The 22,677-nt window shown below is 54.0% G+C and overlaps 1 protein-coding gene across 1 annotated transcript in view; it reads right to left on the bottom strand.

Annotated features, from left to right (window-relative positions):
* PIK3R3 (phosphoinositide-3-kinase regulatory subunit 3) overlaps positions 1 to 22,677 on the bottom strand; it is a 78,177-nt gene that overhangs the window by 37,410 nt on the left and 18,090 nt on the right. The window lies entirely within an intron of this gene.

Genomic DNA, 22,677 nt, shown 5'->3' with positions numbered 1-22,677 from the left:
ATAGCATTTAAAAAAAAATAAAGAAAAAGATCTTTTAAATAACTGTCTACAATGTAGGTTGTTGCAGCTGGACCTAAAGTATTCCTCAGCAAGGGTTGGATTGGCCTTTCCTCACTGCTCCAGAGGCTTCTGCCCAAAAAATTGCAGAAGTAACGGTCTGGGATGGAAGCAGAAAGCTGCTCTCCTGCAAGGGGAGAGGAGGTGTGTGTCGCTTTTGCAGCTGGACAGTGGATGCCAACCCTGTGCTCTGGGTGTTTGGGGTGGACACATCTGCACCTGGAGGGTGCCCGGGGATAGTCCAGGGGGTAGGCACGGGGCGGGGGGGTGAGGGAGAGGGCACGCCGCACTGAGCTGTGCTGAATTGCTGCTTTGGCAGACAGCACCGGGCCAGCTCTTCAGAAAGTTCACGTTCAGTTATTGTTTTGACAGGCTGCCAAAGTTTTCCTGAGGAATGCAGGCAGCAGAAGGGAAATGGTGATTTTCAAACTTTTTTTTTTATAACTCAGCCAAACCAGAATGGAATTTCATGGGAAAAGTGAAAGGTACATCTCTAGCCTCGGGGCATCGTTGCTGCCAAGTTTCAGGGTCTGGCTGCAAACAATGGAGGTGTCGGAGCATCTCCAAAGCGGTGCACCCTTGCATGCACTCACATGTGCTCACGCACACTCACACACACGCTGAAAGCATCTTTAATGGTGTCTGCTCCCAGAAAACTGACATTAACCTGCAGCGCTTTAAAAAGAGTATGCGTGGTGTAAAAGCAGGCGACAGAGCGGCTGATGAAAGGTTTGCGGCTTGGGAGGACATTTCGGTGCTCTCCCCACCCCAGTCCTGGCGTGCAGCCAGCCATGGGGCACCGCTGCTCTCCACATGCTCTTCACTAGGTCAGTCCCAGAGCCACTGGATATTTTTGCAGGTCTCCCTACCCCTAGGAAGGGCAGGAAGTTGTAAGCTCCCCTCCTTCTCCTCCTCCTGCTCCACAGAGGGAGGAGAGCAGCCGGTGAGCCGGGCTCTAGCGCTGCAGCACCCCGGGGTCTGCGGGGCTGTGGAACCGGGCTGGGGAACTGCCAGTTACCTTATATTTTCCAGTACACTAATTTCTCTTGTCATCTTGCCAGTGACAAACAGAGAGGGTTAAACAGAGCAATCCATTAAAGAAGCAGCCTGACAGTCCGATTGTTAAGGGTTTCAGCGATCCCCATTTACACTGGCTTGAAAAAAAATTTGCCTCGAGCAGCTCCAATTACAGAATTATCGGACCACACTCTGGTCCCTTTGTGCACTTCGCATCTCTGTCATCGTTCCAGGCCTCTCTCTATTTTGTTGCTTGGAAATGGTGAGCAAAATGGAAGGAGACTTGTAACAAATTCAGAGAAATTAGAGGGGGGATAAAAGAGAGAGAGAAAAGCTTCTTCCCTGATTCTAATGTACTAAACCAGGACACTTTTAAAATATAACACTGTATAGGAACTTAAAATATTTTTCACTTCCTCTATTCATTGCTTTAATGCACTGGAACTACTTGCTTAGATTCCCACCCCCCCCCCCCCCAAGTAATGTACAATAACCGCTCTGTAAATTCCTCAGGTCTGATTTTAAGAGGTACTGTAGAACTTTATTTATGGAGGAAAGAAATAATCCCAATACCTTCCTGCAGTAACTCTTTTTAATACCCATAGCAGTGTATGTTTTGATCCCAGCCAGTGATGCAAGCAGCAGGAAGAGGAAATCAACAGCACCTCTAGGAAAAGCGAGGTCTGAGCCCTGCTCTGCTGACATCCCACTTGTGACCTTCTGGATTGCCAGCATGGGTGTGAAGGTGCCACCATTCTTGGTAAGAGGAATTCTGAAAAGCTCAGAGGATTTTCACTTCCGCAAAGCAAAGCTTGAACTCTGTAGATTTGTTATTATTATGAAAAAACCCCAGTGCAATCATTTCCCTAACATAGGATGCAAAGTTGAAGGGTTTCTTAACCCTTCACCTTTGGCTAAGCAAAGCATGGCCCCCATGATGCAGCAGCTGCATGACATGGACATGCCCCCAACCCAATGTGGCATCACCTATTTATCTTCCAGCAAAGTCTTCCATTCCTGGTGTCCCAAACACTAATTTTACCATCCCTCTTCCAGTATTATCCTGGTAGCAGTACCTTCATAGGTCCATGACATGTAAGAGCCTCCCCCCTTTCCTTGCAGTGGAGATTCTCTGGTTTTGGAGGGAGGGAAAGTCAACACAGCCACCCTTGGGCAATGCTGGAGGAAGCTGAGATCAACCTTCAGTTGCAGGTTGCAACTGAATGCACCAGGGAATGCTGGCTTCCCTCTGGCCCAAAACAGAAGGAAGTTTCTCATGGCTGAGTCCCCAGTCCTGCCATGCAAGTCCTTTGCCCCATCCCTTTCCCTGGGATTTGATGGAACTGACCTATCAATTTCTTTGTGTCCAGGGAACCTCACTGCAGCACATCCATACTTGGAGCTCTGCACAGCTGCAGGAATGGAGACTTCCCACCCCAGATTTTGGGTGGAGATGGAAAGCAGGAGAAAACCTCTCGTAACAACCCAGGGAGCTCTCGGGGGTATTGAAAAGTCCTCTCATTTCTTATTAATCACTTAGGCCAAGAACTCAAGTGTCGGCAGTGTGTTGGCCAGGGTTGTTTTCCTTGCAGTTATCCACATGCAATTCATGCCTTGGAAAATGACCCATTTACCATCATGCATTGTTGCTTAGCTACGCACGCTTTCCCTCTAAGTTTTCCCAAATGGAAACATGGCTCTATTTGCTTTGGAGATCATTTTCCCTGGCTTTCTCTGCTTTACAGTAAATAAGCATAAGAAGAAGAACCTCTGAACACTGAGTGGAGAAATAAAACAAACAGTGCAGTGTACGGTGAGCATTTAAAATCCAGCATGTGAATACAATGCCTTCCTTTTCCAGCCAAGGTGATAGGCAGGGAGAGTTTGAGCAAAGGCAACTTGCAGGTCAAGTTCATTAAGACCTTTTTTTGTCTGTCATTTGCATAAAGGTTTTTCCATGCTGAAGATTTCCAAACAATTTGGTTGAATAATTCTGGGTTCCCAAGAGAAGAGTATTATTTCCCTGGAGGACAGGTGGGACTTAGGGGCACTGAGAACTCACTCTGTGTCTCTGCTGCCATGCCTGCCTTGTGGAATCCTAGATATCCTCTAGAAAACACCTCCCTTATGCCTGCAAACCAGCCCACTACTTTGAGCCACTAGACAAGACTTTATTCATCAAACTCCAAAATTCCTCACGTTCACTAAGTCCTGACTACACTCTCATAGTGCATGGTGGGCACAAGCTGGCAGATCAGCCTCTGAAGCATCAAGTTCAGCTTCCCAGCACACCAGGTAAATCTTTGGGCCATTTGCTGGAATCCTGAGCCCACCAGTGCCTATGCTGCACAGATGTCCTCAAAACATGCAACAAATGCAGAGATTTTGGAAAGCACAAGCTTTACAGCCCATGCACAGAGGGACTGCATGGCACATGTTCAGCTGTGTCCCTGGGATCGCTGGTCTTGCTCAGTATGTGCCTTAGGGCTGAGTTGTGCCGGCATGGTGCTTGTGTCCAGCATTTCCAGATGTCCAGAAGTTCATCTGTTCCTCAAGGATCAGACAAAACTTGCAACATCTTCAGATTTTACTAAGGAGAAAGCTTTTGGGTAAAAAGGCAGCCAAGTGTCTCTCACAGCACATAGGTTAGTAGAGAACTCAGTGGAAAACCTTTTGTTTCCTGCTCTGAATGTGCTGGACATGAGCTCTTTGTGCAGAGTAGACACAGCTGTCAGCTGCCAGAGCTCCCAGGAGTGGGACACTCTGAAGGGTGAGCTCTGCCCTGCCTTCTGCTGACAAAGCATAAAATGCATATTGTCTCTGAACAGAAAAAGGGAAGAAACAAAGTAAATCATGTGATGCTGGTTACCAGGCCAAAACACTGAACTGAGGTTTAATACAACAGTTTCCAGGGTGCCAGAAAGTGAAGAGGGATATTGTACCTATGCAAATCCCGGCTGGTGGGTTGACACATCCCAAACACTGCCCTCTGTGAGAGCTGCCAGCACCTGAAGAAGCACCTTTACTCCCCTGTCAATGGGAAGCTCTTATCTTGCTTTGACCAAGTGTACACAATAGAGCTTTGTTTTGGGTGATACCTCCCAGGTGAACGGCTTCTTAGAAGTGCTTTGAGGAATTAAATGAGTGAAAACAGTAGAAGAGGGAGGGGAAGGGGAGAAAAACTTGCTGCTGCACTACAGGAGGCAAAGTCGGTGGATACTAAACCCACTAAATAAGGAGCTGGGATCTGTGTCAGACTGAAAGAAGCAAATGTGTGACCCGGCTCCCTGCCACCACAGACACCTCATGACAATGTCTCAGTCCCAAAGTGGGAATCCACTGTCCCCTGTGTCCCTGCAGCAAGGGTGGGGATGCTGTTGCTTGCAGATGCTGCCCAGGTCTCTGGTGCTCCAGCCCCCAGCTCCACACACACCAAGCTCAGGCACCTCATCCTCATGGTATGGCCTCCCAGCCCCATCTCTCTGCAGTGGGTGTGTTTCAGCACAGGCATTTTGGGGATCCCAGCAGGTGATGGTATCAGACGCTGTGTCCTCTTCTTCCCTTTGCAATTGCATTTATGCAGCTGAGGCCAAATCCTGCTTCTTGCAATCCTGTCTGGTCTTTTTGTTTGATGGGAGATGCCAGGTCTTTCTTGCCCTGGGCAGAGGATCACTCTGGCTCAGGGCAGGCTAAGCACCTGCCTTAGGTCCTGGAGCTGAATCAGGCCAAGGGCAGTTTTCACGGATGGAAATCCCCCCGGTTTTATTGTCTTTGAAGCCTGGAAACACCTGCCTGTTGCTCAGGGAAACAAGGCAGGCAGGATAAGGGTCTGGCAGCACCTCCCCTTTGTTCTGTGTCCTTCCTGGGCACCCTTTGGAGCCCAACCCTGCAAGCACCCTGTGCCCCCCATGGTTGGTTAGGAGTTGGCCGTGTGAAAATCAAACATCAAAGGGCTCTTCCAGCAAGGGCTATTTCCACATCAAATGCCTACCTCCAGTCCCGAGCCATTGGGGAGAGAACTCTTAATAAAAGGAGAGGGAAGATTAATATTATTTTTCAAAAGTATAATGGGAGGTTTCCACTCCCCAAGCACTTCAGAGTTGGTTTTTGCACAAAGCTAGAATAATTTCAACCCCAAAGGAAAAAGAAAAATACATAAGAGGAGGTTAAAAATGCCTGAAAAAATAACTGGTCTGAATAGAAATGTTCAGGTCACTGTCACTTCAGGGGCTGGAAGAGGCTGCTGCTGGGAGAGCCTGACTTTCCATAGGAATGCATGTCCTCCATCCTCACTCTCGGAGCAGCAGGCTTGTTCTGGATGCCTGCTTGAGCACGGGAAAGTGGGGAGAGCCAAGGACGTGCTGTTGGAACTGCAAACTGGTGAGAAGAGGAAGGAAAGGACAAGAGGTAGAGAAGATGCTGGAAGCACTCTGTTGGGCAAGTGGAACAGGAAAAGCCCGCTGTGAAGTGCAAGCCTTCCCTGAGACTCTCCAAGAGAAAGGTGGCATGAATCCGGCCGAGCGACGGGCTGGCAGCGTGCCTGGAGCGTGGCATAGCTCTGCCTTGGAAAGACACCTGCAGCCTCAGCATCTTCCTCTCACAAACACGCCACAGCATCATGGGGGAACCACAGTCCTGCAGCCTGACAGCCAGTTTCTGCTCTGTGAGCATGAGCCATTGGGCCAGACACGTGTATGAACAATTATTTGATCATTTCCACTGCAGGAACCGACTTGACAAATACCTCCGATTCACAAGCTCGCAGTCTGCTTCTGAAAAACCAGACCAGGAGCAAGCTTCCACCCTGGAAAATCCCTTGCCTGTGTCTGCTTTGCATCCTTTCCCATGCTGGGAAAGGTTGGGCCAAATGCAGAAGGCATCACAGAGCTGGCAAAGCTGCTCTGGGGCAATGTTCCTGGGCTGGTGGGTCAGGGGTGGCAGGGCTTAGTCCCTGGGATGTGGTCTGTCCTTGGGTGATTTAGTGCCTTGCTTGTTTTCTGCTTTTTGGTCATTCAATAGAATTAAATTTTGCTAGTGAGTACCTCACCTTCCTCTGGACTTGGGGTACAGATGTGAAGCAAAGTGTGGGGTGGTGCTTGCAGCCCCAAGCCTCAGAGTGTCAGGTGACAAGCACCACTCAGTGATTTTCCCTTAAAAAGGGGGTAGGAAGGAAATACTTGTGGATAAGGAAATGCAACATATGATCCTGAGGGCTCAGGGAAACTCTGTTGGTTAAGCCAAATCTTGCCTTTTCTCAATGCTTGAAGTTACCCATCCGTGAAGAGGGCTGGAGCAGGCATCTCCACCCCATAAATCCCACTTACGCCCTAAAGAAAATGTTTCATTGGTGCTTCAGGTTAATCTGCTGGCTACCACAGGGACAAAGGCTTCACACTGTCCCAAGCAAGCAGAAAAATCTCCCAGTCCCTTCGCTGGAGATTGGAACTGATGGCCAGAGAGCAGTGATGGGAGAAAGCAGCAACAAGAGGGTGGCTGGGCAGCAGTTTGTGGGACTGTGCTGGCATCACTGTGTGCCCCAGTATCCCTTCCTCACCAGCTTTCCTGTGTACCTGAGCCAAAGCAGGGGGTGATGGCAATGGTTCTCCCCTCCCCCAGACACTGCCTGTTACCAGAAAGGAGGGGGAGCCCTGGGACAGTGGCTCTGTGCTGATGCCGGGGTGTGACACTCGGTGGGTCAGTGCTGGGAAATCTGAGGGGAGCGCTGGAAACAGGAGACGCCTGCGGCAGCCGCCGGTGCCGGTAGGACACGGCCGGTTCGCTGCCTGTGGAACTGTGAATGCCCTGCCCAAACAACTCGCTCAGATTTACCGTAAGCGGCAACCAGGCCGTCCATAGCTTGTGGTGAACATACCAGGTCAGCCTGCAGAAAGGGCTGTGGAAGCCAAGCTGGCCCCTTGCCCAGCAGGCTGGAGGAGGGGAGCGGGGGGGGGGCTCTGCAGCCCTGCCCCGGCACAGCACCCTCAGCCCCACAGGCTCTGCCTGCTGCAGGCTCCAGAGCCTCGTCTGGGAACACACGAGGTGGATTTTCTCTTGCCAGGTGCTTTCTGCACCCAGTGTAAGGAGGGGGTGATGCTGTGGATGGAGCCCTCCATATGATTCCACTGCCGTGGCACCGGGGCAGCTGGAGGAACGCAGGGAATTCCTGACTGTGCAGAAGCCCCCTGTAAGCGGCACCGCAAAGGGACTCAGAGGCTGGGCTGGGTGCCACTGGCTGGCAGCCAGCTCATCCCTGGGGCACTCGGGGCCACGGCTGAGCCGGGAAACCCCCGGCTGCACCCAGCTTCCGGCCTTTGTGAGGAAAAGGTGGTGGGGCAGTGGCAGTGGGATGGCTGCCATCATGTCATCCTGGCCCGGGCCGCCATGGAGGCTCGCGTGTCCCTGCAGGCCGAGAGGTGCTGCCGAATGATGGGACACCATGCAAGGTCTGGCTGAGGGGACTCGCCGTCCCCTCCCACGCAGCTGTGCTGGGAGGGAAATTTCCGATACTGCCGGCTTCCCAGAAGTCAGGGGAGGTTTCGTCCCTGGCTCTGCTGTCTCAGCTCATGCGTCTTTCCCAGCTCAGGCTGTGACCCTGGCATGGGAGGCTTAGTGCCAGCGGTGTAGGGCGAGACCGAGGGCGGGCAGCCCGTCGGGCCAGGCTGTGTGGAGCCAGCCAAAGAGCTCCAGCCCTTCTCCTGGCCACTCTCCCAGTCAGACCATCTTTGCTGGTGGGTCCCCTACAGTGCCATGTGCTGCCCAGTGCCAGCCAGCTCAGTGACACCAGCATGTGCCACATCCCTGTCCCCTTGCCCCAAGGCCTCGCACTAAAATCCCCTATTGAGGCACCATGGCCCTGGCAGTGTTGGGGTCACTGTGCTGGGGGTGCCATAGGGGTGTGCTGCAGGGCCAAGGACCAGGAGTTTTGTCTCTCCCCTTCCTGGCATGGATGCAAAGCATCCTGCGAAGGAATGCCCATCAAGGGAGGGATTCTGCTTGGCAGAGGTCTCCGTGGCATGAGCCACAGGGCTGGTGCCATAGGTGTCCTGGGCTCTGAGGATTGATGGGCCTGGCCCTGTGCAGGCAGTGGAGAATGTGGCTGTTCCAGGGTGGGATGGGGGAGTCAGGGGACACCGGCCATATGTCAGGTGACACTGGGTGTTGGGAGCATGACCATATCCTATAGCAGCCATCCCAACCTTCCTCAGCCACCCAGCACTGGCTATGGATATTTTCTGTTCTTACAAGAAATCCAGCTAAAAACAAGGGACTGTTCCAACCAGGTACCAGTGCTTTTTCCTCTGCTCTGTGTTTAGGCAGCAGTGATTCTCAAGAATGTCCAAATCTTTGCTGTGCATATGCTCTGATTTTGAGCTCCCAAGGACTGAAGGGCTCCTGGCACTTTCCCATCCCCTGCCTGTCCTGACTGCAGGGCCTGTTGCCAGAAGAAAAACTGAGCCTGGGACTTAAGTGTCCGGCCCAAACCTGATGTGCCTGAGAAGGAGGAGCGCTGACCCTGACCTCCGCAGCCCTTCAGCACCAGCTCGGGCTTAACTCTCTCCTCTGCAGGAAGATTTGAAGCCTTCCAGTTAAATCCGGGAAGGAGTTAGCAAGTCTTTGTGGCAGGCGGATTAGAGGCAGAGGTAAATGCTCCTGCTAAATGTAATCTGGCTGGTTAAAAGCTCAGCTCAGCCTCTATCCCAGCATTGTCCTTGCTTCTTATAAATACAAGAGACAATTCTGCAAACACAGACTTTTCCTATTGACACGCAAGGGAGTGGTGAGAACGTGTTGTTCTACCCCTCTCCCCAGGATATCATTAGGATTTATTACCAGCCCCCAGTGCCCTCCTTTCTCTGGGATGGGCTGGACACTGGCAGCCTCTGATCCTGCGGGTGCAGCAGGAGGGGGATTACAGCTCGTGGGGCCACAGGTCAGGGCAGGTAAAGGCAGCAGAAGCTCCTGACGCTGGGGAAATGGGACTGGGGGCAGAGCCAAAACCCTCTTTCTCCCCACAAGCAGGGGTTCCTCCAATCCCATGCCCTGGGGAGCCCTTTTGATGGGATGGGGCAAGAGTTGCAAGGGGATAGGGACCGGGAGGCTAGGAGTTCTGCTCACTGTGGAGTATATAGCAACTCAAAACAGAAATGAAAAGTGATCATAACTACGTAAAAATAGTTTACACTTACTTGCTTCTCTCTGAAAACTTCTGGAGCTGGTGGCCCTAAGAGGACACAAGAGAGTGGCAGGAGCCACTGGCCATATGGCAGAAGCATCTGTATCCCTACTGTCCCCTGCAGGAGACAGGACTCCCTGGGCAGTACTAGCCAGGACCCTGTGTGCCAACCCCAGGAGTTTGTGGGTGCCCTCCTTTGCTCCCACAAGTGGAGGGTGCACAGACAACCTCTTCCAGGGGATTATGGCTGAAGTGGGGGGCTTTCATGGGAAGTATGAGCAGGCAGGGATCAGGGTCTTACCAGGATTAAGGTATTTTCCATGCATTTAAACTAGTTGTCACGAACCCAGAGCTGACCCAGAGCACGGCACCTAGGGGACAGGGGAGAAGAGGGGGAAGAGGCTCATGCCCACCCCAAAACCCACCCCAGGGCTTGCAGGGAGCAGGGGGAAGTTGGTCACAGAGGCTTGGAAGCCCCCAAAGCCCCAGAAATGATCTCTGGTCTCCAGTTTGCAGAGGTGAACAGGTGCTGCACAACCCCAGTGAGGCGCCTGCTGATGGAGCAGAGCCTGGGGGGCTCAAGGGGGGACAGCAGCAAGTCCCAGGGAGACAGCAGAGCCATGTGCCCTCTCTGGGGCCAGGACAGAGGGGTCCACTGTGGGAGACGTGAGAGCTGGGTGGCTCCAGGAGCTTGGTAACCTTAATCCTCCCTTGGATTAATGCTTAGGGGAGCTGGGGACAGTGTTTAAACCTGCCAGAGTGAGCCCTCGTGGTGAGTGCAGCCCTGTAGTGGGGTCGGAGAGGGACAGAGGGCACAGGGTGAGGACAAGAAGAGGTGCGGGCAGTCCTGTGACATGCAGCCTCAGATTCTGTGGGCATGTTCCTGGGCCCTGCCCTCCCTGGGAGCAAAGGGAAGGGCAGTGTGAGGACCAGCCCTGTGACAGGGTCACTTCTGGCTACGCTGCTTGGCTCCGAGAGGCTGCTCCTGCTCTGGCTCTGCAGGGCCTGCCCAAGGTGGAAACCATCTGCCCTTGGAAGGGAACTCTTCTGGGGGAATATCTGCCTGTAATGAAGTCTCTGGGATGAAATCCCTCTCTCAGGATAAATTGGCTTCCCTGGGGCTGAGCTTTCAGCCTGGCTCAGAGGAGCAATGTGAGGATGCCAGGGATGCTCAGACAGCCCATTTTCCTGCCCACACAGACCCCAAACTGAGCCGAGACCCCAGCAGAGGATCCCCTAGCTTGTAGCATTAGGACCACCCTCCTCTGTAGCCACTGGCTGTGCTGGGGGGCTTGCAAGGCCATGCAGAGGCAGAGCAGTCCCAGCCCCAGCTCTTCCCCTGAAGCATCTGGTCCCAGCCTACCACACCAGGTCCCTGCCCCCAGCCCCAGCCGAGCAGGAAATGTCACATGGACACCCTTAGAGGAGGTTCCCACCCCCTGGCAGTGTGGGTACAGCTCTCTCATAGCATCCCCTGGTCCCAGCTCTCTACCAGGCACCTGGCTGCAGCATGAAGGTGCCCCTGGACCCCAAGCACCAGTTACACTTCCTCCACCACTCCAAAGGCTTGGCCTCTCATGGGAATCCCCTGTCCTGTGTTTAGTCCAGACCATGGCTCTATGCTGCCCAAACCTGCCGCCAGTCCTAGGGAGCTGCCACAGGACATTGTCACGCATCCTGATGTGGCCAGTGTCACCTTGGGTGTGTCCCTGGCAGAATGGGACTGGCCTTGCAGGGGCTGCAGGTGCTGTGTGCCTGTCCCCTGGGGCAGTGAGGCAGGATGGGATGTACTGTCCTAAGTGGCATCTTAACTAGATCTGATCTAGTCTTGCAAAGCCACAGCGCCTTCAATTCCCTTAGCGCTCCAAATCTGCTACTGTGCATCTAAGCGGATTATTTTAAATACCCCATGATGGACTGCTCCTTTGTAATATAAACCAGCCTCATGTGTCCCATTCCCCTCCTATTTGCTGTTATTTAGCTGCAGCTGTGACAGCTAGAAGTCTCTCCAGGTCCCCCTGCTCCCTAGGAAACATCCCTTGTACCAGTCCCTTTCCCAAATCCTTTCTCTCCTGTGCTGCTGGATCCTGGGGATGCTCCCTCCACACAGCCTTTAAGCTCTTGGGGTGAGTGATGGCTGTGGGGTGTCCTGCCCCAGAGCTGCTTCATCTCTACCCAGAGCTGAGCCCTGCACCAGCATCACCCTCACCTGCACTTTGGAGCCAGGTCGTGCCTCAGCTGCTTTCTCCCAGAGAGGGGCCATGAAGGAGCTCCTTTGGGTAGGTTTTGCCAGCTTTCAGGTTTTTGCTCAAGCTGACTGGCTCTGACACCTCAATCCTGCCATGAAGTCAGCCAAGAGAGAATATCCTGCCTCCCATTCCCACTGGAGGGGGGGTCTGGGGAGCACAGGGGCTGTCCTGGAGCCCACCCAGCCCCACTCTCAGCAATGGCAAAGAAGCTGCCACTTTTCCAAGCACTTCCCTTTGGGGCTTGTCTGATTAATGAGGGCTTGTTATTTCCAAACTGTTTGAAATCGTGTTTATTTTATCTGCCGCTAGATTCCTCTGACTCAGGGCTCATCGTTAACGGCCAAAGATGAGTGACAGATCCCGCTAATTACAGCTAATGATGGCCTTAAAGGATCTCTGCACACACACATGTGTTTGTGTGCACACATGCCAAGGGCCATTTATAATTTAAAGTGGGGAGAGTCCTTAGCATAAACCATGCCCGGATTAATTGCAGAGAGCGGCCTCTCCAGGGAGGATGCTCACCATGAGGTTGTGGTTTCAAGCACTGGATGCTGAGGACAGCACAAGCTGCCTGGGCAGTGGCAGCATGGTCCTGAGCTCAGCGTCAGCCTCGGAGACACCAAATCAAATCCACCACACAGGAAGTGTTTGGTGCAGAGCAGTTGGGAGGGACCAGAGGACACCAATATGTGGCATGGACGTGAGTGGCTCAGAGCCATGCAGGGCCAATGGGAGCTGGTGTCCAGCCCCTGGAAGAGCTCTGTGGGGTGTTTTCCAACTGTGAGGAGGACCATGCCCAAGAGACCCAGTTCTGCCCCAGTTTCTGTAGGAACAGGCAATTGGAGGAATGGGAGACATTTTTTATGGCTTTACTGAGGATAAAGCTGCAGGAGCACCAAGCCCTTACTAGACATTAGAAACCTCACCCAGGGGGCTGGGGTTAGCAGTGCCCACTGCCCTGGATGTGCTGTTCACTCTTCAGTCCCCGAGTAATCCAGCCCTGATGTGGTGACTTCGCTTTTATGTTTTTCCCCAGGAGGAAAAGAAGGAAGATGGAGACAATGAGCCTTTCTGCACCTCTGGGCTGGAAAATGTGGGACAAGAAGCAGCGGCTGCAGGATCTCATGGCCACCACCCTGCCAAGGGGATGGGCAGAGTGGGCACATGCCATGGACAGCCTGACTGGGGGCTTCCACAACCTTCCACAACCCTCCACAGTGAGGTCTGTTCCAAGCTCTTCCCTAAATCAGCTCTCTACTTGCCTGGACTGACTTTCACCCACCCCTGTGAAGAGGGCACATAGGGATAGACCCATGTGTCCCCTGACTCCATCTCCTCATCCTTCCCCTCCTTGGGGGTCCTAGTGATACCCTTGCCCCTCTCCCTCTCCTGCCATCTCATGGAGGAGGTATCCAGAAGGAAACCAAAAGCTGTTCCAGATGGCAGAAAGGCTCAACAGAGCAGAACAACTGTTCCCCAGTCCTTATATTTCTGCAAACCAAATCCACCTTTCTTGGAAAAATGTAATTCAAGCTCCTCAGTCTTCCTTGGAGCTGGTGAGCAGCAAGAGCAAAGTGCCAGCATTGGCTCCCTGGGGAGGGGAAGTGCCATCCTGCAAAGTGCTTCTATATTGGTCTCTGCCATGAGCGGGTCTAAATTGGAAATGATGGCAGCAGCAAGCGCCAGGATGCCGAGATGGACTCCGAGACCTGCACAAAGTGATTTCAGGGGCTGGTTGTGCTTGGTCTGGGGCATGCCTATCAGCACAGGACACTGCAGTTCTAATCCCACTAAAAGATATGGTGGAAACAACTTGGACAAAGGCTTTTATCTTTCTTGCTGAAAAGACCAGATTCCTGTCAAGACTGATGGCTTGTGAATTTGTCTAGGTTCTTTTGAATTGTTCTGGTCCCCAAAACACTCAGGTTTCTCTTTCTGAAACACTCCTAATGTTCAATTTAAGGCTCTTGCAGAAGCAGCTGTCAGAAGCTGCAGAGCAGAGCTTCCTTCAGACATGTGCAGCCACTCAGTGGTTGTGACTGTTCCTGAAACTGCCCAGGGAGGCTGTTTGGTCAGGGTCAACTCTTGCTTGTGCTTTTTGCATTACCAAACTCCTGTCACTGTCCTCCAGTCCCTGTTCACACAGAGGTCCTGGGGGCTTGTGCTCTTCAGACCCCATTCTCCCCCCTGGCATAGTTTCCTTTGCTGTAGTTCCCCACTGGCATTTTACAAAGCCTTCTCCAGGCCACCTTCCTTACAGCTTTAAACCCCACTGTAGCGGGGTCAGGAGGTTACAGGAAAGATGCTCTGGAGGAGCCACAGGCTGGGAACACAGGAAGGGCTGTCGTGGAGGCAAGAGCAGTGCCAGCCATGCTGGGCACCCACTTCATCACACTCAGCACCATTTTGCCACAGACACAGAACTCTGGTGGCATTGGTGACCTTGGTGACATCAGTCTGCAGAGTCCATGCCTATGGTACATGGAGCTGTACAGCCCATGGGAAACGGGTAACTTTGAGGTCCCAGGGCAACTTTGGGGTGTGCAGAGCTGAACAGTCACTCCCAAGACCAGGTGATGTTTTTCCCTCTATGCTGTGGCCAGGGAAAGTCAGAGCCCTACGAGGTGTGGGGCACATGGCAGTGCAGACCACCTCGAGGCACCACACTACAAGCTGCTTGGTCAGCAGCATGATGAACCCTGCCCAAATAGCCCCTGTGATCACCATCACCCAGTGAAAGAGCCCAGTTGCAAAGAAAATAGGGAAGCAGCTGAAAAAATAAAGTGTTGTCATGGCACTGTGCATGCCAGGTCGGAAATTTGGGATGGTGCCGAAGCACAGCCTCGGATGCTTCTCCTGCCCCAGGGTATGAAAAGCCAACACAGAATGGAGAAAGAAGTGCCAGAAGCCAGAGGGAAGACACCCTCCTGATGGCACCAGGGATGGGCAGTCAGGGCTTGTGGGTCCTCCAGGTACTTGGGTAGAGCCAGGGATTCTGCAGCTGCATCTCTGTGGGTGTGAGGTGAAATGACCGAGCCCTTGCTCCTTGTCTCCTGAGCATGACACAGTGCCAGGCTGCTCAGTGAGGTGCCAGCCTCTGTGGGTACCCCAGCCCCTTCACCACCTGCAACCCTCCCCAAATGCCAGAAGTATCCAAAAGATGGAGTAATCTACTTAACCAAAGAACGGCCACAAGTTCCCAGAGACAGTCCCGTGGGGCAGTAACTTTTTGAGCTGAAAGATGAACAGAGATGAACTGAGCAGACACAGCTTTGCTGGGAGAACTGGAAGGTGATACAGCCTCAAAATCAGGATCAGAGGCAATGCCTGCCTCACAACCCTGCACATACTACTGCCAGACTGACTGCCAAACTCCTTGCACCTCTGCCCTGTGCTTCTGGTTATCTCCAGCATCAGCTGGCCTGGGGCAGGAGAGGTCACAGCCCAGCTCCGTGCCCCTGGCCCTGCGGGCATGGGCAGGGTGTGGGTGGAAGCAGCAGTCCCTGCCCTATGTGCCAGCCTCTGGGATTAGCTGTGTGCATCGGAGCAGCTCTAGCAGTGCCTGGGTAAGAACAGATAGACACAGATAAGGCAACCTGAATCCTGGGGAAGCCGAGCCAGCTTCATTAATCCCCGTGCATCCAGGCACTGACGAAGATGCTATCATCCCCTTTCTCTCCCCAGCAACTTGTGTGTGGCTGTCAGTCCTGCCTCATGCAAGGACAAAACCTGGCACTTGCATGGGTGGGCCTTCTCTCCCAGAGCTGCTAAGTGGCTCCCATGGGGACACTGCTGGTACAGGGGCACAGCCGGTGCAGGGATGCACAACCCACACAGGGATAGAGCTGGTATAGGTGTCCACAGCCTTTGTGGGACACCACAGCCGGTACAGAGAGCTATGGATGAGGCAGGGGTATGCAGCCAGGATGGAGACCGCCAACAGTATGAGGAACACAGTGAGGATGGGGACCCAGCTGGCATGGGGACACATGCAGAGGGACTCTGTAGAGCCCCAGGACATAATGATGCTGCAGGACAAAGGATGACCTGCAGTATCACCCACCCCTGTGATGGCTTAGGGTCATCCCCACATCCCTCCCCAGGCTCCGGCTCTCCAGCCTCCAGCTGCAGTGAGCAGGAGGGTTCAGCACTGTGCAGGCACATGGAGGGAGGGGAGCACTGCCATGTCCCTGCTGTGTCCCCATCGTTGTCATGCTGCAGGCTGCACGGTGTCGGGTGCAGCACGGCACTCCCCATCCCGTTAGCACTGGCATGAAAGTGCCGCCGCTGCGGCAGCTGGGCCTGGCCATGATCTCCACTTCCAGGTAAACAGATGAAACAAGCGGCTCAAATTCCCTCCCCGCCCCGGCATTCCCGGCCACACAGACCCACCATTCAGCCCCAACACCCCGAACAAACCCCCAGTGTTTGGGAGAGGGCTCCTGCTCCCGGTGGAGCACCGTGGGGGGGGACACGCTGCAGCCGGGCAGTTGACACCTGGCCAGGCTGGAGCGGGGCCAGTGGGCACAGAAAGAAATGCTGTGTTTTTGGCCAGATCCTGCCGTGCTGGGGCAGGGGCAGAAAGGACCACTTGTGTACATGAGACCCAGGGATGTCCCCCATGGCTTGGCTGCAAACAGGGTCCCATTAGGCCGTGGTAGTGAGCACCAATGGCTCCTTGGAGTGGGAGCCCAAAGGTGTGACGGAGTCAGAGGTAGGGATCTGCTGCCATCCAGAAGATTTGCAAAAAGTCACAAAAACAATGGGGACAATTGACCAGGGGCACATGCAAGTGGTGGCAGAGGCAGAAGCAGGAGGCAGGTTTCCCTGTGCATCACCTTGCCATTTACAAGGATGAGAGAAGAGTGCCAGTGCCTGCCCCTTGGACTCTTCTCCTCCAACCTCCCAATTCTCTCCCCGGATTTTCCTTGGCTGGGAGTCCATCCTGCAGCACATCCTGGGATGCTCTGGCCACAGGTGGGGCTCAGAGGGACACCCATCCCTCCAGGGAGCCTGACACTGAGCTGAGCACATCCCTGCCTCACCCATGACAGTCACTGTGGGGCCAGGCTGAAATGGAGAGGGGAAAGCAGGAGGCAGAGCCTTGATGCTCCAGCATCCCAGCTGTTTCTTCTGCTGCCTCCATCATCCAAAAGCAGCCATCAGTGCTGTTCCTGGGAACATTGTCCCCTCCTCCATGCCTGGCACCTTCCTCCCTTACTGTTCCTGAGAAAGTGGTTTTTCTCCCCAAGGAGTGCAGGGAAAGCATTTTCCACCGCGGCAGATGAAAATGGATTCCAATCCAATTTTACCCTAGTACCACTTCAGTGATTTTGATGGAGCTGCTCTGGATGGGTGCTGGTTGGAGCCAGAAGACAGCTGTCGTGGCTCCATAGACCAGGGGTTTCTTATCTGTGTCACCTTTGATTACTGTAATTGAAATCCTGCTCTGATCTGAACTGTGCCCGAATGTTTCTGCTGCCTGTACTGCTCTCGGCTCGAACAGCAAAATGACGTTAATAGATTTTAAAGCCAGGCAAGGCCTGTAAGAGCATTTCTGCCTGACCTGTCGGATGGCAGCCGACAGCCACCACTTACCCCAGTCCCGCGCTCCGCTGCTGGCACAACCCTGTCATCCCCCTGTGACTCATTTTCCCTCCTGGAAGCACAAATCCTGCCTTTCCCCAGAGCTGCTCATGTGTCTGTGTTGGGTAGCCTGTCTCCTCCCAGCCCTTTGGAACAGAGCCAGGTGCTCTCGAGGGAGGCAGGGTCCAGGGGTGCTGGTGGGATCACAGTGGGATCAGCTTCCCTACTCCACCATGAAATTCCCCGTGGGAAGCATTGCCCTTTTCTGGCATCTCCTGGCCAAAAGGGCAGCAGGGGGACCTGCTGCCAGGCAGAAAGCAGGGGGTGGAAATGCCACTGCACAGTCGAAGATGCTCCTGGCTTTGGTGCCAAGCTGCACAATCGGCTGTGGCTGGCGGTGTGGCCGGCGCTTTGTCACCCTCCTCATCTTCTTTTGTGAAGCTGCCCACGCTGTTTAGCCAGAGCCACTGCAGCAGAAAGGGTGACGCCAGCCCAGACAGCATCTGAGGGCAGGAGCTGGGAGGACACGCGCACTGGCACACACATTCCCGCAGTCTGGCTTGGCCAGCAGCCGGCACAGGGAGTGAGCCAGCCCTGACCATTGTGGGACAGCAAAGCTGGTGGCTCCCTCTGGGTTGGCGAGGTTTTGCTCAGCCAGTCTGGCCTTTGGGACCTGCCCTCTGGAACAGCCAGAAGTGTCCCAGGTTCAAAGTTCCATCCCAAGAGGATGGAATGCAAATCCCAAGGGCCAAACCCTGCCCGTGCCAGACCCTGAACCCCCAGGTTTTTCATGCTGGCCGCTTTCTTTCATGACCATACAGCTGAGAGCCAGTCAGTGTGTGCTGACACAGCAACCTGGGCTGGCACCAATCTGACAGAGCCATCCCAAAACTTCGTATGCCGGCCAAAGGGAAAGCAGGCTGGCCAGACAGCAGGGCACTCCAGCACCCACCACTGGCACACGGTCTCCCCCTGATCCTGGCTGGCTGAGCAGCAGCGTTTCCTCTCACGCTGGCAGGTCATGGGCCGGCAGAACACACAATGCTTGGGGTTATCCAGGCCTTATCAGCTCTGGCCACGCAGTGCAGGCAGGAAAAGTGTTTCAATCCCAGCCGAGCCCTGTTTCCGTCAGAAGCCATTCCCTCTGTCATGGGGGAGGGCTGGACCATGCTGTGCTTTTGACACGGGGACCAGCGAAGCTGGGCTGTGGGGAGAGCAGGACCACAGGGCTCTGATGCTGTACCCCAAAAGCATTGCCAGGCTCTCCCCTTTGTGCTGGGAAAACTGCCTGTCTCTGAGCAATGCAGCTCTTCCTGCCCCAACTTTACACAGCAGAGCTGGTGACTCCCAGGAAAGGGGCTGCCATTAGGGCATGCAGCAGAGGTCTGGGCTGGCTGAGACATCCTTTGCTGGGGGTCACTGCTCCCCATCCCAGGGAGGCATTCCAGAGCTCTGACATGCCAGGAAAATGCCTACTCAGAGCGGCACAGGTGACCTAAGAAATTCCACAGCAAAGGTCACCAATGCCAGCCACAGGTGGGAAACTGAGGCATGAGGAGATAACATCCATCCCAGGGCTGCTCCAGCCTCTTAAAGCTGACTGGAGGAAGAGGACTGTGGCACAGGATCTCTCCTAGTTCCTCAGCACAAACCCAGAGGATCAGGGAATGCCTGGCCCCTGCTCCTCCAAACCCTGCAGCAGCACACACGGGGAAAGGGGATCAGGTGGAGGCACTGGCAAAGGCTGGGCTTGCTGCGATCCCCTCCCATTCCATGATTAATTGAACACAGGCTAAAATTAGCTGTGGAGGCAGCACCCCTGGGGTCTCCCAGCAGCATCCCACTGCCCGCCGGCTGCCTGCAAGTGGGTCAGGCAGCAGCTCCCTCCCAGCTGGGCACCCTGGGTGCTTGGGGGACCCCCATGCTCTGCTGAAAGTGGGAGAATAGCTCCTGGCTCCATGGCACAGCTCTGCACCTCTCACCTCCCTGCTGCTGCCCTTCTTGGAGGCTTTTCCCTCTCTGGATGCACCGGGCAGGGCTGCGTTATGAGGAGCAGCTGGGAAGGCACAAGGCTGCCTTTTGGGATGGCAGGAGTGTGGATCCCCGTCATGTTCCTCCCCATGCCTTCAGGGATCTGTTATTTTTAGCCACTCTCCCTACCTCATGTTGCTAGCTCGGCTCTGGCTCTTTTTCCTCCCCTTCCCCAGTGTTAATTTGTTTTCTCTGTATTATTTGCAGATTCGGGGAGTCAGAATGAGGTGTTTTGGCACAGGGGACCACTCAGCCATGGCTTCTTCATGCTGTTCTCCACCCAGGGTTTTGCTTGGGTTTTCTCCTGGCTATTTTTAACCCACCCTAGCAGCTCTGAGGGGATGAAACACCAAGGGGTAATGCAAATTTGAGGTTCCCTGTGGCCGATGTGCTGGGCCAGGTGGGAGGATGCTCATGGTTGTGCAGGGATGCGCCCGGGGAGGCAGGGCAGCACCTGGACACAGCCCCCAGCTACACCCTCTGTGCTGGATTACATACAATGCCTCCTGCTCCCTCCTGACCCCCTGCACATCCAAGTCTGCAACTTCCCCCATGCCACATCAGCTGGGGAGAGCAGGGAGACTGGGCTTTTCCCTTGGATCCAGCAGAAAGCGAACAGGGAAAACGTTAATTAAAAACTTCAAAGTCAGTTCCTTCTAATTTGGCTTAACACGGCAGTGCTGCTCAGCATGGATGCTGTCCCAGAGGTGTGGCATGGAGCTTGGGCTGGGAAGTGCCCAGAGTGTCACATCACAGGATGTTCACGGGATTGTCACCCACCACTGCCACCACTGCAGCCCTGCTGAGCACTGGGGATGGGCTGCCACAGAGCTAACCTTGGGGCTGGGCACCAACCTTCTCAGGGACTGGATTTTGAAGCCACTGGAAGGGTGATTCCATGGGGAGGCTGTTCCTCAGTTTCTCTATGGTGCAGGGCTGCCAAACCTTCTTGTTGGGAAGATGTTTTCAAGGCACCTGGGGTGGTGCTGATCCCCATATCCTGGCATGATACCACTGCCCCACATGAAGCAGGGCAGGGCTGCAGCTCCTGGGGGGAAGCAGGGGGTGTCTGCCTCATCAGGGTCCAGCAAAAGTGGCCCTTGTCCTAGGGTAAGGACGGGACCCTGGCACCAGGGATCCTGACCCCTCCAGCCACTGCTCTGAAGGAGGTAAGGAACATCTTTCTTGCCCAGTTCTTGCTCCTTTCTCCAAAAGGAGCCAAAAATCCTCTTGTTTTTTCCAGAAAGCTACGTCACAGGACAGCGATGCTCTTGCCCAAGCACTCTGCCGCCTTGCTCTGCCTCCTGCCCCCGCTTTTGGGTTTTTTTGGTGGTGGGTTGAAGGTTTTTTTTTCAGAACTTTAGGCTGCATGGTGAGTAAAGGCATCCTGCTGTCTGAGGGCTAACGGCTTGTTGGAGAGATAATAAAGCAAAGGGGAGTAAATTAAAGTGACTATAAATAGCACCAGGAGAGGAAAAGGAGATGAAGTCATCTTCCTTCAGCTGAGCTGGTATTTGCATCACTCCTTCCCTTTGCCTTCCCCTGCCCCCTCACCCTGCTCGGGAAGCAGTCGTTCCCAGACACTGGGATCCTGCTGTGAGCTCTGTATACCCCCCTGGGCCCCCATGTGGCTGAGAAATGTCCCCCGGGGGTGTCTGCCCAGTGCTGGAGACTTGCTGGAGAGCACAGCGAGGTGGCCTGAATGCAGTCACTTGCCCCAGGCTCCATGGCAGCTTCCCTAGGGATCTGTGGCATTGTCCTATACAAACCAGAGCACAGCTCTATGCAAACCAGTGCCTCCAGCATGACCCCAGCGCTGCATCTTAGGAACAGCTTTCAGGAGACATCACAAACCCATTTTCTCCTTTGCAGCTCATAAAACGGGCAGCTAAAGAGACCCCCAGGAGCAGTGCATGGAGGAAGGGACACTGCAAACCCAACAACAGCACGTTCACCAGAGAAGCCCCTCCAGGAACAAAATTCCATAATTTACATTTTTATTCTTTAAGATTTTAACCTTCAAGATTCAAAAATTCCCCTATCAGTCCCAGGACACATAGGAGAGGAAGGATCCTGGCCCTGCCAAGGAGCCTCCCTGGAATCAGCAGATAGCTTCAGATGTCTCCCCAAACCTCTCCCTGCCAAGGAGGCCACTGTCCCTACAGCCCCAAGCAGCCCCAAGCTCCCCAGCTGCCCCTTCACATGAGGTAAATTTACATGAGTCAGAATGAGGTCACACCATCGTTTCCTTATGTCAGCTACCGACTCCTATTCCTGTGCTATGCACACACACCCGCCGTGTTATTGCAGGGTATTTATAGCTATTTTACATGTATAATTCTGAAACCACAACTCCACACACACACAAAAATAATCCCAGTGCCGGGATGCAGGGGAGTGGGGCCAGGCTGATGGGAGCAGGAGCAGGACCTGGATTGCACCGCTAATAATAATTCTTTGCACTTTATATATAGCCCCTTTCATCCACAGCTCTCAAAATCGCTTTGCAGGCATTTAATTAAGCTTCCCAACATCCTAATGTGATGACAGCCAAGTAATAATATCCTCGCTTTTAGGTACAAAGAGAGAGGAGGTGGCAGGACTTGCCTGAAGTCCCACAGCGAGTCCAGGTGTCCTGTCTCCTGCTCCACACTTGTGGGATGACCACAGGGGAGATTTTGACTCAGAAAGGGGATGACGACCTCAAGATCCTGCCCAACCCCTCTCCTCAGTTTGGGGTGGTGACAGTGGATGACACTACAAAGTTTGGGGATGGCAGCAGTGACCCCAGAGACTGCTGGGCTGCAGCTGCCCATCAGCTGGATCAGCAGGTGGAAGAGACAGATGCATCCTGACAAACTCATGGGTGTGAGCTTGGGGGAGAGCAATAAATGAGATGACAGGTCTGAAAGGGCTGATTTATGAGGAATATTAAGAGTCGTAATCCTGCCTGGCCTGGCCGTCCCCCAGGGAGGCAGGGCGGTGACAAGGACCCAGAGCCATCACAAACCGACAGGATTCACTGGGGCCAGCGCCAACTTATCTCCAAGCAGGAGGGCTGGAAGCAATTGTGCCTCTCAGGCATCCAGACAGCTCAGTGTGGGGGAATAGATGGGTCTCAGTGACAGCCTGGAGATGAGATCCCACAAGAATGGGTCTGTGTGGTCCTCAGTGTCTGAGGTTTTGTGCTCCCCTGAGCACCCTCTCTCTCTCCTATGTACATCCCCACTTGGATGGACCAGTTTCCCCCATCCTTGGAGTGCTGCAGAGGGCACAGGGAGCATGGGCTTCAGTTTTGGACACTGATGGGATCACAAGCTGCCACCCAGCAAGAGGAACACAGAGAGAGAAGAAGAGAAGGCGGCCAGCAGAGCAAAAGAACGAGGAGGTGCTGGAGACAAGCACTGGTGTTGGCAATGAAAGGGGCAGGACTGCAACCCTGGGGGCAAGGATCGTCAACATCTGCAGAAAAAGCCACTCTCCTGACTCGGTCCATGCGTGGAGAGGTGGGGGTAAGTGCCTGTCCTCATCTCCACCCTGGGGATGCCCTGTGGGGGAAGC

The sequence above is a fragment of the Vidua chalybeata genome, chromosome 9 (genome assembly GCF_026979565.1).
Source record: "Vidua chalybeata isolate OUT-0048 chromosome 9, bVidCha1 merged haplotype, whole genome shotgun sequence".
Lineage (NCBI taxonomy): Eukaryota > Metazoa > Chordata > Aves > Passeriformes > Viduidae > Vidua > Vidua chalybeata.
The sequence above is the reverse complement of the archived record's forward strand: the minus strand, read 5'-3'. Positions and strand labels throughout refer to the sequence as shown.